We start from the raw sequence: 18,533 nt of genomic DNA, 5'->3' as shown, positions 1-18,533 counted from the left end.
ATGTCACGTATTAAAACTCCTCTCACTCTCAGCACATAAAAAACTGAAAATGACTCTGACCGCCATAGTGGTTATTAATAAAAATGCTTTGGCTTGCAACTGTCTTGCAACTGAATACCAGCGGCATTTGACAGCTCCTCCATTGCCAAGTTGGGCATTGTAGACACGCTAGTCAGATTAGTCCAGGCCTGACCAGTAAACAGGTGGAGAATTTAATTGGATTTATAATGAGCCAAATGGTTTGGATACTTCTTGCTTCCTGTAAATAAATTATATTAAAATGCCAGAATGAATGATTCAATAAAACACCTGACAAGCTGTCAATAAAGCCATAGTTCAGTGAACATTTCCACAAAGCAGCTGGCCCAACCAACATGTTTGGTGTCTTTAGTTTTGCACTACGAGCTAATGTGGCTAATAAACAAGGGAAGTCAATGGCCTCCACTGTAGCACTACTTGCCACAAACTAGATTATGTAATCTATTGCTTATATGGTTTCCAATAATGTATGATATACTGTTGTGTATAAAAACTGGAAAGTACATTAAGATAGCTAATACAGTAGCCACCATCCTGAAGCCTTGTCTATACATTTGTACGTATATAAATAAAGAAAGGATCTTTACAAAATGTATCAAGAGAAAGGCTGTAAAGTCAAGAGTCACTTCCCTAAAGGAAGCTTGCTGAGAAGGATGAAAAGATGGAACAGGTTAAGAGGAACAGTCAGAGGGGGATCGAGTCCATGTGAGGAGCCTGGACTCTGAGTAAGTAAGTAAGTAAGTAAAGTTTATTTATTAAGCGCTTTTTACAACAGGTGTTGTCACAAAGCAGCTTTACAAGGAAATCAGCATTACAGAAAGAAATCCGGGTCCAAGCCCCCGCAAAGTGGCTGAGCAGGAGCTGGTTGATGCCAGTGAGCGTGTGGCACTGCTGCACTCTTGGTAATGTTGTTTCAATTTTGTGTTGCTTTGGGAAAGATCTCGGTGAAAGAACGGCCTTGTTTTCCCTTTCAGAAGAACAAGAAGAAGATTAAGGCTGGTCTGGCGAAGATCCAAAGTGAAGTGGGTGATGCAGTCCAAGAGATGAGAAGTGCTGAAGAGAAGGCCAAGAAATATGAAATTGAAATGAGAGCCAAACATGAGTGTCACATGGTTCATACACTAGACTGCCATGATGGCAGAGAAGGAAAGAAGGAGCAGAACATGATGTGAACAGTATGATGATAAATGTGGGACAGATGCTGTTAAAGAAGTCCATTAATATGATGTCAGGTGAGGTGATTGAAAGACTGATGTATTATTGTCCTAATAAGGTCTTACTATATTGAAAACACTGAACCGGGGGTTTTCTGTTACAGTGTGACTGTGTGGTGTGGTTGGTCCAGTAAGTATTATGTTTTTTTTTTATCTAGAAAGCTGATGTTGCAGGTTGTCAATCAACGACCGTCCACTGTTGGAGCTCGAGTGAGAGAAGCGAGCTGTTGTGCCATTGGTAGGCCTGTGTGTTGATATTAAAGCCAAGGTGCTAGACTCGTACTGTCTTTATGCATATCAGCTAATTAATGTTGGTGGGGGGTGGGGTTAAGGGGGGGGCTAAAGCAAAAGAATCCTAGAATCGCCCCTGGATATCATGCTGAGAAATTAGATCTAGTCAGTATTTCTGACATTTCTGACTGTAAAATATGCTTGAAAACGCCTGAAACAAGCAAACAAGCCAAATTATCTGTCAATGCAGTGAAAATTTTGCCTGGTTAAGTGACTTAACAAACATAAAATGTCTAAAAATGACAAGAAGTTAAGCCCTTAACAGGCCAGGGCCCACCAGTAGGCCTAAAGTTTCATAAGAATAGCTCAACCAGTTTGCATTGACGTGCCTGTAGTTACTGAATAATAAGCCTTAATATCTCATAAGCCTGGGATTTTAAGGTGATATATATATATATATATATATATATATATATATATATATATATATATATATATAAATAAATAAATAAAGGTCAATATAAATCAGGTGGACCTCTAGCATCATTAGGCCTCATTCACCAACCATTCTTAGGAAGAAATTTCTTCCTTAAATCCACTTACACAGTTTTGACTAAGACTCTGACATTCACCAGAGTTCTCTTATGTGGGATTTGTTCTCAGGTAAGAACAGAATCTACACACTCAAGAACACAAAGGTGAGAACAGTTCTGCGCTTTAAGAACACGTGATAATCTGACGGAGACCTTTTCTTTTTCTCAAGAACACATTTAAGAACAAACTTAGTAAGATATTGATGAATGAGGCCCAAGGTTTTTATTTTTTTTTGCATTTCTTCAAAAGTACATGTACTAAGTAAGTTATCTGCAGCTATAACTTCTGTTTAAAGCAACCCTCACCTGTCCAGGTTAAGGTGCAGCATTAGCTGGAGGAAGCTCAGGAGCGTGCTGACATCGCTGAGTCCCAGGTCAACAAGCTGAGAACCAAGAGCTGAGAGGCTGGAAAAATAATGCGAAGTGTTTTTTACTTCCAAAACAACACAGACACACAATTTAAAAATATTAGACATGCTCTCTAATGGTCTTCTTTAACACTAAAGAGCAGAAATTAATAAAAAAGGAGACTCAACAACGAGCATACAATGTCTAATATTTGATTTTGTACATTAGGTATTCAATAGATCATGCAGCTGCTACCTTAACTTCAACTCCTTGTGACAGGATCATAATCAAATTTCTGCAGTTATCTGATTATTCAAATGGTCATGTAAACACCATACTCCGATCTAGAAATCTGATAAAGAGGCTGGATCTTAGCTCAGTAATCAGATTTCTCAGTGCATGTAAACTCTTACTCTGATTTCTTTCGGGTTTCTCAGTCTGTGCATGAGCGAAACAGACTGTGGATGTTGCGAGATGCAGCAAAACACTGTTGGAGCAGCGCTGAAACCAAACATGAAATAAAGGAGTCAAATATTCTTCATCTTCTAGATGATTTAAATCATGCAATGTTTAAAAAAAGCCTTCTTCTGTGAGTTTATTGGCTGGTTGCAAAGCGGAAATCAGATTACTGTCTGACTCATGTAGACCTGGAGTTTCCCCATTATCTGATGACTCAAGTGCATGTAAACGCACTCACTGAGATCTACATGCAAGTAAAACTAATATGGAAAGGAAATGCCTTTTAACACCCACATTTCAGCTCCTCATTCTCATAACCGCTTAACTCGCATGTTATTTTCATAGTAATTACTGAATAACACACCCAGCATCCAGTGGGTAATCAGAACCTTCATGCATGATAGGGTGATAACATATTGCTACGTCACAACATTCAGAAACCAGGAGCAGACACACTGCAGCTAAAGTTAGCAATATCGGCACGACCACTTTACTACAAACAAAGCAAATAGGAAAATCAGCTACACATGCAGTGTAATGCTTCTGAGATACAGTCTAAAATGTTAAAGCAGATTGATTAGAAAAGCTGGAGTTGTAGATACAGAACAATAAGCTACATATCTCTGACATTTTTTTACTGATAATTAAACCACAATCCTCAACTTGCAGACCTGCCAAGCAGGTAGTGATGGTGTACCAGAACCGCCTACTCTACTCTTTTTAGTTGTTTCTGCCTATCCAACAATCATAGCAGTGAACTTGTGATATATTAAATCTTTAGATGTGGATCAATTCATTTTAACATCTAATGTAAAGCTAAATTACCTTGTAAATATCATGGGAAATCAACATCCAACAAAATATTGGTTACTGTTAAAAGTATGTATACAACGTAGCCCCTGTCGATCTCACTTTGTTTGGATGGTCCCCTATAGATGATCTACAGATACTTCAATCATTAACAAACTTTCTGGTGATACCTAGTTAATTATCAACAACATCATGGTTAGAGTCAGCTTTAGGAGTAGGTGTACGTTTTGTCTTGAGGTTAGAGTTAGTGTTAGGGTTAGGTTTTGGGTAATATTTAGTTGAATGTTAAATCAAGATATACTGAGCATCTACAGTGGATCATCCAAATAAAGTGCCGTTTACAATGAGCGAAACTTACATGACAAATAGAGCAACAGAAATTGTCCAAAAGGACTCAGTCAAGTCAAGTTTATTTATATAGTGCTTTTTGCAACAGGTGTCATCACAAGGCAGCTTTACAGAAAATCCAGGTCCAGGCCACAAATAAGTGTCGCCAAAGGTGGCAAGAAAAACTCCCTAAGAGTAAGAGGAAAAAAGCTTGAGGGGAACCAAGACTGAAAAGGGGAACCCATCCTGCTCTGGTCGAAACTGAACAGCAAGATATTAACACAAGAGCACTATGAACAGGGGATAAGATTTTAGAATTGAATACTGAGAAAAGGCATAAAGAAACCGGCCTGTCACTGGACAGAGGTATTTAGATTAACCAATGATAACCGATTACTACTGTTAGAAGCCTTTCAGAGTAACAATGAGAAACAGATGTTAAGAACATTTTTTCCTTCTCCTATAAAGTTACTTTGCAACGATTGGAATTGGAACGATATGTAAGCCAAGTACATAACTTCATATTTTCGTATGGTCTTGAAATTACATTTTTAGTAACTATTAGAAAGCTCTTAGAAAACTGATTACATATTCTCTCATATTTTTTACCTTAGCTACCTTAGTCTTTTTTGTTTGAAGAAAATATGATTACATCAATATTTTCTTATCACAAAGTGTAGTTTTCCTTCCTTTCTTTTGGAGTGTGCTGGCTACACACACCACATATTAATGACATCAACATTACTTTATACTAGAGATATGGGTAAATGTTTGTGAAGTTTCTGTTAAAGTTTAGCTATTATCAGTGTAGCCTACTTGGAATGAGTATGGCGTTTCAAATATTTAGAAAATGTTAAGTGCGCAGTGGTGTTGAAACAGAACACCAGTGGAATCAGAGTGCTCCTCCACACCTGAGCTTGGTGTCTATGCAGTACCAAAACAGATCAAACAAACACAATAAACAATAAAAATAGGAAGATTTTTTGTTTGAGAAGTTTGAGAAAATAACCATCTGCATTGCCAATGTTATTTGTAAACAGCAACCCATCACACAGCTCTGACTAGTCTGTTCCTTATCCTGTCACAAATGTATTTTCTCTGAAAATGAAATTACTTCCATGTTAGAGAATGTACTGAAAATATTCTATCTGATCAAAATTCTGACCATATGATGTGATGCCTTTAATTAAATAAATAATATGAAACGCTTGAACGTAGATGTAAATTTGCTGTGATCCTGCTGAGGAACTCCAGCATCTGAAAACAATATGACCTGAAGGCATATTGCTGCTTAGAGCAGAAATACACTCCCTCAAGAAATACTACATGACCATAAGTAGTCAGACATTTCTGCTGACTGGACACTAACAGTGCTATATAAGAGGCTCCTCCAAGCACTGAGGCTACACCAAGCAGCCAGCAAAGGTGAGCGAGTTATGGTGTCAAGTTGCTTAGCTCCTAAAACAATCTTGCTTTATTGTTTTGAATGTTAGATGTTGCATTTCACTGCATTTCTACTTCCATACAAGTCTTATCTACATTTTATTTTTCTGTTCACAGTGTCCACGATCTGCCAGCTGATCTTCTGTTCTGTTCTTTTGGCAACAAAAAAGGTATAGTGCAACAAAAGGTACAAACTGTATGATCTTACATAACGTGTTGTACTCATATATTATTAACTTATTTGCTAATCTAAATAAGACTTACCTGAACTTACAAGGAGATAATTTTTTACACAATATAAAAAAAAACAAAAACTAAGTATTAGGAAGAAATATACTGACATCAAAAACTGGCTGATGGGATGTTAATGTATTTCAAACTATGAACATACATACCTACAAAATAGGTGAAAAATGTATGTAAAGAAAATTATTGTTTGTATAAAGTATGTATTTGCAATTTGACTCTACAGTAACGTGCCATCATGGGGGATGGAGAAATGGAGTGTTTTGGGCCGGCGGCCATCTACCTCCGCAAGCCAGAAAAGGAGAGGATCGAGGCCCAGAACAAACCCTTTGATGCTAAAACTGCAGTGTTTGTGGCTGAGCCCGCTGAGATGTACCTCAAGGGTACACTAAAGAGTAAAGAGGGTGGCAAAGCCACTGTCGAAACTCTGTGTGGCAAAGTAAGTAAAAAGACCAGTGGAGAGATTATAGTTCACAATGTAGCACAGTTTTTTGAATGTAGCAAATTTGATACATGTGAAGATTTTTTTAACTGTATGCACCTTCCATATGAGATGTGTAGCAATGGTAATATTCAACTATTTGTTTACAAATGTGATACATTTGCATTATATTTCAGCATTGTGTTTAGAGCCAAAGGAACCTAAATCTGCCTTTGCTTTCCAATTAAGTTAAAGTAAGTCTTCTGAGCAAACAATATACATGTACCAACAAACCAACCTCTCGTGTCGACGCTTTGCCAGAATTTCCCCACTTAATGGTGTAAACTGGGCAGTCCTAGTCTTGGGTACAGCTTGCATAACTATGTGTTTCCATTTCCACTGTCTGGGTCTGTGCAGTCTAGGCAACAAAAGTGGGAGAAACACTAACGCAACATGGCAAATCCCATAGAATTCCCGTAAAAGTGCAAATGAGCGTGTGTCTAGCCCTAATTTATGTACTGGCCTACTCAAATACTTACCATTCCCTCACCACCCATGTACATTGGATACCTAGTGGTGGAACTAATTTCTCCAAATCATCATCATTAGGTACATATATGTAGGATTGAACACTAATGACAGTACATGTAGCTCTGCCTGAGTGGCCAAGCATCCGGATGTCCCGGACAGAGGGATGCCAATCAAGTGTGCTAATTAGAATATTAGGACTAACTATGTCAGTTAGACCTGGTAATCCACTCCACTGACTCTTCCCTTCACACATGCAAGTGTATGCAGTGCACAGTGCTGAATATCACAGACAGCTCACAAACGTTTATTTTATTTCATTTATTTTACCTTTGTAATACAACAATTCTTGTCATTTCACAGACCCTCACAGTTAAGGAGGACGACGTCTATCCCATGAACCCTCCCAAATTTGACAAAATTGAGGACATGGCCATGATGACCCACCTCAATGAGCCTTGTGTGCTGTATAACCTCAAAGAGCGTTACGCAGCATGGATGATCTACGTGAGTTTAACGAAGCATGCCTTAATAAGACATAAATGAAAGGTTATGCTATAATGGCCTTCAGGAAATATTTCCATTTCAGACCTACTCAGGGTTGTTCTGCGTCACTGTGAACCCCTACAAGTGGCTCCCAGTGTATGATGCAGTTGTTGTGGCTGGATACAGAGGCAAAAAGAGAATTGAAGCCCCACCCTCACATCTTCTCCATCTCTGATAACGCCTATCAGTTCATGCTGACTGGTATGATATTGTTTGACCACCTTATTGGAATAGAGATCGCCTTATATCCCTGATCTGATTAAACCAATCAATACCAAGGCGTTTCCATTGTGATGTGAATTGACTTGAATGGACTTGAACTGTGCACAGTCTCACTCAGTAACCATATCAGTGCATCCAACAATAAAAGCAGCATGAGGTTTCTTTTATACAGTGATAGGAAACAGGTAACACAGTAAGCTCCAATTCCACATCCTGATCCATTTTACTGACCATTGTGCACGCTCACTAACTATTTACTCAGTTAAAGGGGACAAACACAAACACCAGTTAGAAGTTTGATAGGGTTAATTAATAAGGTAAAACTGTTGTCAGTCTCAGTTTCACAGAAAGTGCACAAAGTTGTCCCTGTATAGATTGGAAACTTGAATAATGTGCCTCTTTTTTCTCTGTAGATCGTGAAAACCAGTCTGTCCTGATTACGTAAGTGTAAATTTATTTCACTGTAAAATTCTTTAAAAATTTCTTCGCATTTTTTTAATGTTAGTATGTGTTACTTGCAGATGGTCTCCAGTGGATACATGTAGTGCTGAACAAAGTTAGGATTCCACCTTAAAAACACAGTCAAAAACTTCTAAATGATTATCATCAAGATTTAACATTGTTTCCGCATTCTCTCCCCAGTGGAGAATCTGGTGCAGGAAAGACTGTGAACACCAAACGTGTCATCCAGTACTTTGCAACAGTTGCGATGACTGGACAGAAGAAGACAGAGCCCGTTCCAGGCAAAATGCAGGTAAATAAGTCACTATTTCATGATTCTGAAAGCATTTGTGCATGAACTCCTCACTACAATATCTATTCCCATCTCTAGGGTTCACTGGAGGACCAAATTGTTGCAGCCAACCCCCTGCTGGAAGCTTATGGTAATGCCAAGACTATCAGGAATGACAACTCCTCTCGTTTTGTAAGTACAAACAGTGTCCAAACTCTTCACAGAATATAATAAAATGTATAGAGTAAATTAAGGAAAACATCTTTTAAATTCCCAGGGTAAATTCATCAGGATCCATTTTGGACAAACTGGCAAGCTGGCCTCAGCTGATATTGAAACCTGTAAGTTTCACTATGGATGTTTTCTGTTATGCAATTATGTAAAGACATGGTTTCACCTCTCAATCAAGTCATATAAATATTGCAGATAAACATGACTTATTACAGATAACGTGACCTCTCCAATCTTCCCAAGTCTTCTTGCTTTATGTGCAAAGGGTTGTAAACTGGCTACATATGTTCTTGTCTTGCAAAACATCCACTGAAAAATCCAGTGAATATAAAATACATTTTAATAAATATGAGAATCAATAGTATTATAAATGTATCAACAGATCTACTGGAAAAGTCAAGAGTCACTTTCCAGCTGTCTGCTGAGAGGAGCTACCACATTTTCTACCAGCTCATGACTGGACACAAGCCAGAGCTGCTTGGTACGGAATCTGAAAGTCTTATTGCTGCCATTTCTTTTTAGTTTAGCTGTAGAACTGATCTGGTCTAAAGACTTTATTTTTCCTTTCACACAGAGGCACTGCTGATCACCACCAACCCCTATGACTACCCTATGATCAGCCAGGGTGAAATCACAGTTAAGAGCATCAACGATGTGGAAGAATTCATTGCCACAGATGTAAGTACAACTTCACTGAACTTCAGTGGGTATTTTTTCAAAAATGCCTCATTCTCAATGGTTCGTCCACTCTGTTTCACCAAATACAGACTGCTATTGACATTCTGGGCTTCAGCTGCTGATGAGAAAATTAACATCTACAAACTGACTGGTGCTGTGATGCATCACGGCAACATGAAGTTCAAGCAGAAGCAGAGAGAGGAGCAGGCTGAGCCTGACGGCACTGAGGGTAAATATAACAATTTATCACCATATTTATTTGACTTGATTACAATTAGCCATTTTTAATGGACAACATTATCACTTCTTCACTTCAGTGGCTGATAAAATCGCCTACCTTCTGGGCCTGAACTCAGCTGACATGCTGAAAGCTTTGTGCTACCCCAGAGTGAAGGTCGGAAATGAGTTTGTGACCAAAGGCCAGACTGTACCTCAGGTAGTGTGCTATTATTTAACCAACAGAAGATGTGAAATTTTAAGCTTTCAAAAATCTACAGAAGACCAAAGCGTACCTTTGAACTCTACAGGTCAACAATGCTGTCATGGCTCTTTGCAAGTCTGTCTATGAGAAAATGTTCTTGTGGATGGTCATTCGTATCAATGAGATGTTGGACACAAAACAGCCAAGGCAGTTCTTCATTGGTGTGCTGGACATCGCTGGATTTGAGATCTTTGATGTAAATATTTGCCAATATTCATGTTAGTAATACAACATTCCATGAAATTCCAATATTCCATGAGTAGTAATACAACAAGTTTTCATAAGTTTTCATGCAAATGTCTAAAACTTCAATGTACTGTAACAGTTCAACAGCTTGGAGCAGCTGTGCATCAACTTCACAAATGAGAAACTACAACAGTTCTTCAACCACCACATGTTTGTGCTGGAACAAGAGGAGTACAAGAAAGAAGGAATTGATTGGGAGTTCATTGACTTTGGTATGGACCTGGCTGCCTGTATTGAGCTTATTGAGAAGGTAAGTTTTGTAGAATCAACAAGAACTAACCTTCAAAGAAACATTACTACTATAAAGAAACAGTAATAATACAATGTTGCTCTCACTGTCACTCATAAAATATTTTGTTATGCACAGCCAATGGGCATCTTCTCCATCCTTGAAGAGGAGTGCATGTTCCCCAAGGCAACAGACACATCCTTCAAGAACAAGCTGCATGACCAGCACCTTGGTAAATGTAACGCCTTCCAGAAGCCAAAGCCTGCCAAGGGCAAAGCAGAAGCCCATTTCTCTCTGGTGCACTATGCCGGCACTGTGGACTATAACATCGCTGGCTGGTTGGACAAGAACAAAGACCCCCTGAATGAATCTGTTGTGCAGCTGTACCAGAAGTCAGCCAACAAACTTCTGGCCTTCCTGTATGCAGGTCACGCATCTGCTGATGGTAAGGAGAAAATTTATTTGTACCTAAAGATAAATTACATATTTGAGAAATACGTAATGCTAATCACCATAAGACTACAGTGTTTATTGTAACATCACAATGATGAATGATTTTGATTATCGATAGATGCTGGTGGTAAAGGTGGTGGTGGTAAGAAGGGTGGCAAGAAGAAGGGTGGTTCCTTCCAGACGGTGTCTGCACTGTTTAGGGTAAGAACTTAAGTATGAAACACACACAAGAAGAGTCTGTTTATGCTAACAGAAGAAATGACGAGTTGTGTAAAATTTAGCCAATTCAAACTGTCTTAATATTGACAATAACAAAAAACCTCACAGGAGAAACCTGGGCAAGCTGATGACCAACCTGAGGAGCACTCACCCTCACTTTGTGCGTTGCTTGATTCCTAATGAGTCCAAGACTCCAGGTAGGTGCTCTTTATAATGTGATTTCTGGAGGAATATTCAACTTCAATCCAAAAATAAAAATATATATTGTAACACAACCCTTATCCCTCTAGGTCTGATGGAGAACTTCTTGGTTATCCATCAGCTGAGGTGTAATGGTGTGCTGGAGGGTATCAGAATCTGCAGAAAGGGATTTCCCAGCAGAATCCTCTATGGTGACTTCAAGCAAAGGTTATTTTCTTACTTCTAATGTTTCACACAGTTTAACAATAATAAATAAATGCCAAATTGATACTTTGACACAATCACTTTAATACAGGTATAAAGTCCTGAATGCCAGTGTCATCCCAGAGGGACAGTTCATTGACAATAAAAAAGCCTCAGAGAAACTCTTGGGCTCCATTGATGTGGACCACACCCAGTACAAGTTTGGGCACACCAAGGTCAGTGGTTCTGTCTAGATAACACCATTTTTGTGTCATTGTCCATCATCTAATTAGTTCCTGTATAGTTTATTTTATTATATTTTCTGAGAACACTAAGCTAAAATTCACAGTGAAAACCAGAAAATACATTTGTCTAGTATGCCTAGCATGACATTTTGTTATCTTTAATCAGTACAGCCATGAGTGTTCCTTGTAAGTATAGACCAATTAGTTTCTTGCCTAGTACAGGATGCTTTATAACAAAAAAGTGTGAGTTATAGTCAGGGCACCAACATGTTTTAACCAAAGGACTGGTAGAAATTCAGCAAAAATCATATGCTGGTAGGTGTTCTTCAAAGCCGGTCTCCTGGGTACTCTTGAGGAGATGCGAGATGAGAAACTGGCATCTCTGGTGACCATGACTCAAGCTTTGTGCCGTGGCTACCTTATGAGGAGGGAGTTTGTCAAGATGATGGAGAGGAGGTACATTTGTGTTAAGATCATGAACATTAACACAAACATTAATATAATATAATTAAACTGATGAAAGTGCATACTGAATGGGTATATATTAAATTCCAGAGAGTCCATCTATACCATTCAATACAACATCCGCTCATTCATGAATGTGAAACACTGGCCATGGATGAAGTTGTACTTCAAGATCAAGCCTCTTCTGAAGAGCGCAGAGACAGAGAAAGAAATGGCTGCCATGAAAGAGAACTTTGAGAAAATGAAGGAGGATCTGGCAAAGGCACTGGCCAAGAAGAAAGAGCTTGAGGAGAAGATGGTGTCACTTCTTCAGGAGAAAAATGACCTGCAACTACAAGTAGCAGCTGTAAGTATTTAAAACCAAGTTGGCAAATGTCACCAAAACCTGGATAGGTTCAATATTTAAAAAAAAAGAATTATATAATTTAACAGGAATCAGAGAACCTTTCTGATGCTGAGGAAAGGTGTGAGGGGCTCATCAAAAGTAAGATCCAGCTTGAGGCCAAACTCAAAGAGACAACCGAGAGGCTGGAGGATGAAGAAGAAATCAATGCTGAGTTGACGGCCAAGAAGAGGAAACTGGAGGATGAGTGCTCTGAGCTGAAGAAGGACATTGATGATCTGGAACTCACACTGGCTAAAGTGGAGAAGGAGAAACATGCCACTGAGAACAAGGTTAATAATTTATACATATCACTGCTTTGTCTGTTGAAGCTTATACCTAGAATATATATTTTTTTATAGATGTGCAAGGTATATATAATGTGAGAAAGCCCTCTTGCAATCTTTGTAAATTAATGATAATCTAGCATTTCAAAATGTTTTCACACAGGTGAAGAACTTGACTGAGGAGATGGCCTCTCAGGATGAGAGCATTGCCAAGCTCACCAAGGAGAAGAAAGCCCTCCAAGAGGCACACCAGCAAACTCTTGATGATCTCCAGGCAGAGGAAGACAAAGTCAACACTCTGACCAAATCCAAGACAAAGCTTGAACAACAAGTGGATGATGTAAGATTTTACAAAATGGTCTTTTATAACAGCAAAATTCAACAGTTCAGTTTCTCTGAGTCATTGTGAAAACCAGTGCTTTCCATTAAATACAGCTTGAGGGTTCACTGGAGCAAGAGAAGAAACTTCGTATGGACCTTGAGAGAGCCAAGAGGAAACTTGAGGGTGACTTGAAACTGGCACAGGAGTCCATAATGGACCTGGAGAATGACAAGCAGCAGTCTGAGGAAAAGACCAAGAAGTATATACCTCAACACAGTATAGATGACAAATAACATCTGGCAAAATAATCCAATAGTTTGGACTCCAATAATTTGCCTAACTCTTTTGCCTGCTGCATTTTCCTAACAGGAAGGACTTTGAAATCAGCCAACTTCTAAGCAAGATTGAGGATGAACAGTCTTTGGGTGCTCAGCTTCAGAAGAAGATTAAGGAGCTCCAGGTAATTCATCTCTGCAAAAAAAATACATTTAATCACAGTACGTGACAGAGACATGCCTAATAACAATGTTTTTCTTTCAGGCTCGTATTGAAGAGCTAGAAGAGGAAATTGAGGCTGAGCGTGCAGCTCGTGCTAAAGTTGAGAAGCAGAGAGCTGATCTCTCCAGGGAACTTGAAGAGATCAGTGAGAGGCTTGAGGAGGCTGGTGGTGCCACAGCTGCTCAGATTGAGATGAACAAGAAGCGTGAAGCTGAGTTCCAGAAGCTGCGGCGTGATCTGGAAGAGTCCACTCTGCAGCATGAAGCCACAGCTGCTGCCCTCCGGAAGAAACAAGCTGACAGTGTTGCTGAGCTTGGAGAGCAGATCGACAACCTTCAGCGGGTCAAACAGAAGCTGGAGAAGGAGAAGAGTGAATACAAGATGGAGATAGATGACCTGTCCAGTAACATGGAGGCTGTGGCCAAAGCGAAGGCATGTTTATTTGATATTAAAATAAAAAAGACAATTTGAAAATATTGTCTTCAATTTCTTTAAGTGAAATGTTTTGTTTTCAGCACATCAATGCAAAGTTGGATGAAATGTCATTCAAGGAATATATACTGCTTAACCTTATTACACACCCACATACCCCAATTCAAGGCATAATTCATTATCATGTATATGTTTCTAGGCAAATCTAGAGAAGATGTGCCGTACTCTGGAGGACCAGCTGAGCGAACTCAAAGCTAAAAATGATGAACATGTCCGTCAACTGAATGACTTGAGTGCACAAAGAGCACGACTTCAGACTGAGAATGGTAACTACAGTAAAATCAAGTAAATAGGTAAAACAACTGAAACTATGCTTCACTTTTGTAAACTGTGCTTTAACCATTTCCAAGGTGAATTTGGCCGTCAGCTGGAGGAGAAGGAGGCACTTGTTTCTCAGCTGACCAGAGGAAAACAAGCTTACACACAGCAGATTGAAGAACTCAAGAGACAAATTGAGGAGGAAGTCAAGGTACTATTAAAAAACAGTATTTTATACAATTGCTTTATTTAATATATATTTGTATACTCAAGCATCTATCCATCAACAATTCATTCAATTAATGTGTTTTTAGGCAAAGAACGCCCTGGCTCACGCTGTCCAGTCAGCCCGTCATGACTGTGATCTACTCAGAGAGCAGTTTGAGGAAGAGCAGGAGGCCAAGGCGGAGCTGCAGCGTGGAATGTCCAAGGCCAACAGTGAGGTGGCTCAGTGGAGAACCAAATACGAGACAGACGCTATTCAGCGTACTGAAGAGCTTGAAGAGGCCAAGTTAGTAAATTATAAAGAGTGAAAAAGTCAACTTATCAGTCAAATTTTCTAGATAAAAATGTAAAATTATGACACTTGACCTTCTCAGGAAAAAGCTTGCCCAGCGTCTACAAGATGCTGAGGAATCAATTGAAGCTGTGAACTCTAAGTGTGCCTCTCTGGAGAAGACCAAACAGAGACTGCAGGGTGAAGTGGAGGACCTCATGATTGATGTCGAGAGAGCCAATTCACTGGCTGCCAATCTTGACAAGAAGCAAAGGAACTTTGACAAGGTAAACATTTGTTGGCTGAAGATTAAGCATGCAACCATAGTGATCTAATGAGTTACAAAGACGTTTAATTTAACTCAACATTTTCAGGTGTTGGCAGAATGGAAGCAGAAGTTTGAGGAAGGTCAGGCTGAGCTGGAAGGATCTCAGAAAGAAGCTCGTTCTCTTAGCACTGAGCTCTTTAAGATGAAGAACTCATATGAGGAGGCTCTTGACCAGCTGGAGACCCTAAAGAGAGAGAACAAGAATCTGCAGCGTATGTGACTTAGAAATTCACACACACACACAGACAGATAGTGCTCCATATACTGAGGAGCACATTGCACGTTTTGTTCAGATTGCTTTGTCCTAGCGAGAGTTATTACCTCTTTCCTCTTTCGAGTGAATCTCCCTGTATATACATATATACACCCACAGATATATATATATATATGTAAACTTTAAAAACAAAGAAAACCAAACAAAAATGTCTCATTTCTACAGAGGAGATCTCTGACCTGACTGAACAGATTGGTGAGACTGGAAAGACCATCCATGAGCTGGAGAAGGCAAAGAAGACAGTGGAGGCTGAGAAATCAGAAATCCAGACGGCTCTCGAAGAAGCCGAGGTAATGCTATGCATAACTTCACAAAGATTAAGTGTAGAATTGAATTTTACAATGCTTAATATTTATCATCATTTTTCAGGGCACACTTGAACATGAAGAGTCCAAGATTCTTCGTGTCCAGCTTGAGCTCACTCAACTTAAGAGTGAGATCGACAGGAAGCTTGCTGAGAAGGATGAAGAGATGGAGCAGATCAAGAGGAACAGTCAAAGGGTGATCGAGTCCATGCAGAGCACTCTGGACTCTGAGGTCAGGAGCAGAAATGATGCCCTGAGAGTCAAGAAGAAAATGGAGGGAGATCTCAATGAGATGGAGGTTCAGCTGAGCCATGCAAACCGTCAGGCTGCTGAGGCCCAGAAACAGCTCAGGAATGTTCAAGGACAACTCAAGGTGAACTTCCAAGAGTTCCTTGTTTCAGTTTATTAATGTTTTATGTTAAGACAATTAAATAACATTTCTTTCACATAAGGATGCCCAACTGCACCTTGATGAGGCTGTCAGAGGACAGGAAGACATGAAGGAGCAGGTTGCCATGGTGGAGCGCAGGAATAACCTGATGCTGGCAGAGATTGAGGAGCTGAGAGCCGCACTAGAGCAGACAGAGAGAGGCCGCAAAGTGGCTGAACAGGAGCTGGTTGATGCCAGTGAGCGTGTGGCTCTACTGCACTCTCAGGTATATTCAACCAAATTATACGTTTGTTAGTAAAAATCTGATATTCCTTGGCAAATATTCTTGAGTGTTTACTGGTTCGTCATTTTAACAGAATACTAGTCTAATCAACACCAAGAAGAAGCTTGAGGCTGATCTGGTGCAGATTCAAAGTGAGGTGGATGATACAGTCCAGGAGGCGAGAAATGCTGAAGAGAAGGCCAAGAAGGCTATTACTGATGTGAGTGTTTAACTGCATAGATTTTCCCCCCTGTGACTTACAATTAAATTACTGGACCAATTACATTGCATATCTTCTAGGCTGCCATGATGGCAGAGGAGCTGAAGAAAGAACAGGACACCAGTGCTCACCTGGAGAGGATGAAGAAGAACCTTGAGGTTACAGTCAAAGATCTGCAGCATCGTCTGGATGAGGCTGAGAACCTTGCCATGAAGGGTGGGAAGAAACAGCTCCAGAAACTGGAGTCTAGGGTATACTACACTCTTTATACAGTGGAAATAAAGAATCGGTGATTTTGATAGAAGGCTTTTTTAGTCAACAGTTTAAATTTAACACATAAATCATTGTATTCTAGGTCCGTGAGCTGGAGGCTGAGGTTGAAGCTGAACAGAGACGCAGCGCTGATGCTGTTAAAGGAGTCCGCAAATACGAGAGGAGAGTGAAAGAACTCACCTACCAGGTAAAGCATTAACTGAGTAACATAAAGACTGTAATACAAGTATTTATGAGCCTGAGCAAACACTAAATCAAGGCAATCTTTGCAGACTGAGGAAGACAAGAAGAATGTTACTAGACTGCAGGATCTGGTGGACAAGCTGCAGCTCAAAGTGAAGGCCTACAAGAGACAGGCTGAGGAAGCTGTAAGTGTGCCATTACATGTTCTGCATTGTACATGCAGTGCAACACACTGAATGACAAGACCATGCAGATGAACATGTTCTACTCACAAAAACAACACTAAACTAGGTGATGTTTTTCACTCACAGGAGGAGCAGGCAAACACTCACCTGTCCAGGTTCAGGAAGGTGCAGCATGAGCTGGAGGAAGCTCAGGAGCGTGCTGACATCGCTGAGTCCCAGGTCAACAAGCTGAGAGCCAAGAGCCGAGAAGCTGGAAAGGTAAATTCAAGTCATTGAAATAAACTCCAGCTGAGAAACTTAAACTCATTTTAGAGACTATGTTCAAACAGAAGGATATATTGATACAGGCTATTGTAATGTCAAATATTACATACATGTCATTTTTAAGTAAACACAATCACTAAAGTTAGGGGCACATTTAAAAATCTGTACACATTTTGTAAAGTTTCTTAATAAATGTATGTCATTTTTTAGGGTAAGGACACAGCTGAATAAATAATGAAGACCAAGTGGGACACCAATGAGCAATCATATAATATGTATTACTTGTTATTTGTCCTTGTACAAAGTATCCAATAAACTCTGTTTGCATTACTCTCAGTTGTGTTCAAGTGCTATTTTTTATCAGCTCCTTGACTGTTCTAAATTTGCCTAAATAATGAAAATCATAAACATTTCTTTTAGTATCATAACAATTCATATAAAAAGTGATGTGGATGACAAAATTAAAAGGTGAGAACTAAGAGGAAAGCCACGAAGTCTGTCACTAATGTGGGTCCTTAACTGCACAGAATTTGTGCCCACATGATTTACTGTATCATGAAATTAAACCCAGTACATGGCTCAGTTACAAGGCTGCAATGATTGGGGATGAGGTAAAGGAAGACATCTAATTAGACAACCCCCCTAACTTGAAAAGCTAATATTTTGGACACAGGACAATATGGGAATAAATGTATGTTTGAGTGTAAAACTTTGTTTGATCATGTTTGTTTTGATGTATCCACAAGTATCCTCTTAAAACCATAGTGTAGGTGGCTTTAAACAGATCATTTAGTCTCTGCTGCAAGTTTTAAACTTATGTACACAATTTTCCTGCTTAAGTGCACTTCTTTACCCCATAGTGATAGGCACAATGGAAGAAAAACTGCTAGGCAAATTCAAGCTGCATAAAAAATAGTATTAGATGTACCCATAAATAAATGCTTCACAAACAAGCCAGATAATACATGGTCTGTGTTTATTAGCTTTAATAGGGAACGTCTTCAAGTGGTTAATAAGAAAACACTTTGGCATTATAATGGCAAATTAGTATATAGTCGCTGTCTGAACAAACTCTTAAGTTTCTGGGAAATGATGCATGGAACAACAAAAATGGCTTAAAATTGCTTCGAAGAAAATCTCATTACATTAACGTAAATTCACAAATAAAAGTTAAGAATGTTTGGTCCTTATTCTGGATATAAGATTTTCCTCTGACAGCAATGATTTGCATCCTCTAGGAGCATTGCAGTCATCACAGTTTTGTGCTTTGCAACATTTTCAGTACATCAATCACAGCATTAATATGTACTTTGATTTATCAG

The 18,533-nt window shown here is 39.3% G+C and overlaps 1 pseudogene; it reads left to right on the top strand.

Moving 5' to 3' along the window:
- The first annotated feature begins 5,936 nt into the window (after positions 1–5,936).
- On the top strand, positions 5,937–17,547 carry LOC118799799 (annotated as a pseudogene).
- Positions 17,548–18,533: the final 986 nt, after the last annotated feature.

This window comes from Colossoma macropomum, unplaced genomic scaffold, assembly GCF_904425465.1.
Source record: "Colossoma macropomum unplaced genomic scaffold, Colossoma_macropomum, whole genome shotgun sequence".
Classification (NCBI taxonomy): Eukaryota; Metazoa; Chordata; class Actinopteri; order Characiformes; family Serrasalmidae; genus Colossoma; species Colossoma macropomum.
Note: the sequence above shows the minus strand (reverse complement) of the source record. Positions and strands in the feature narration are given on the sequence as shown.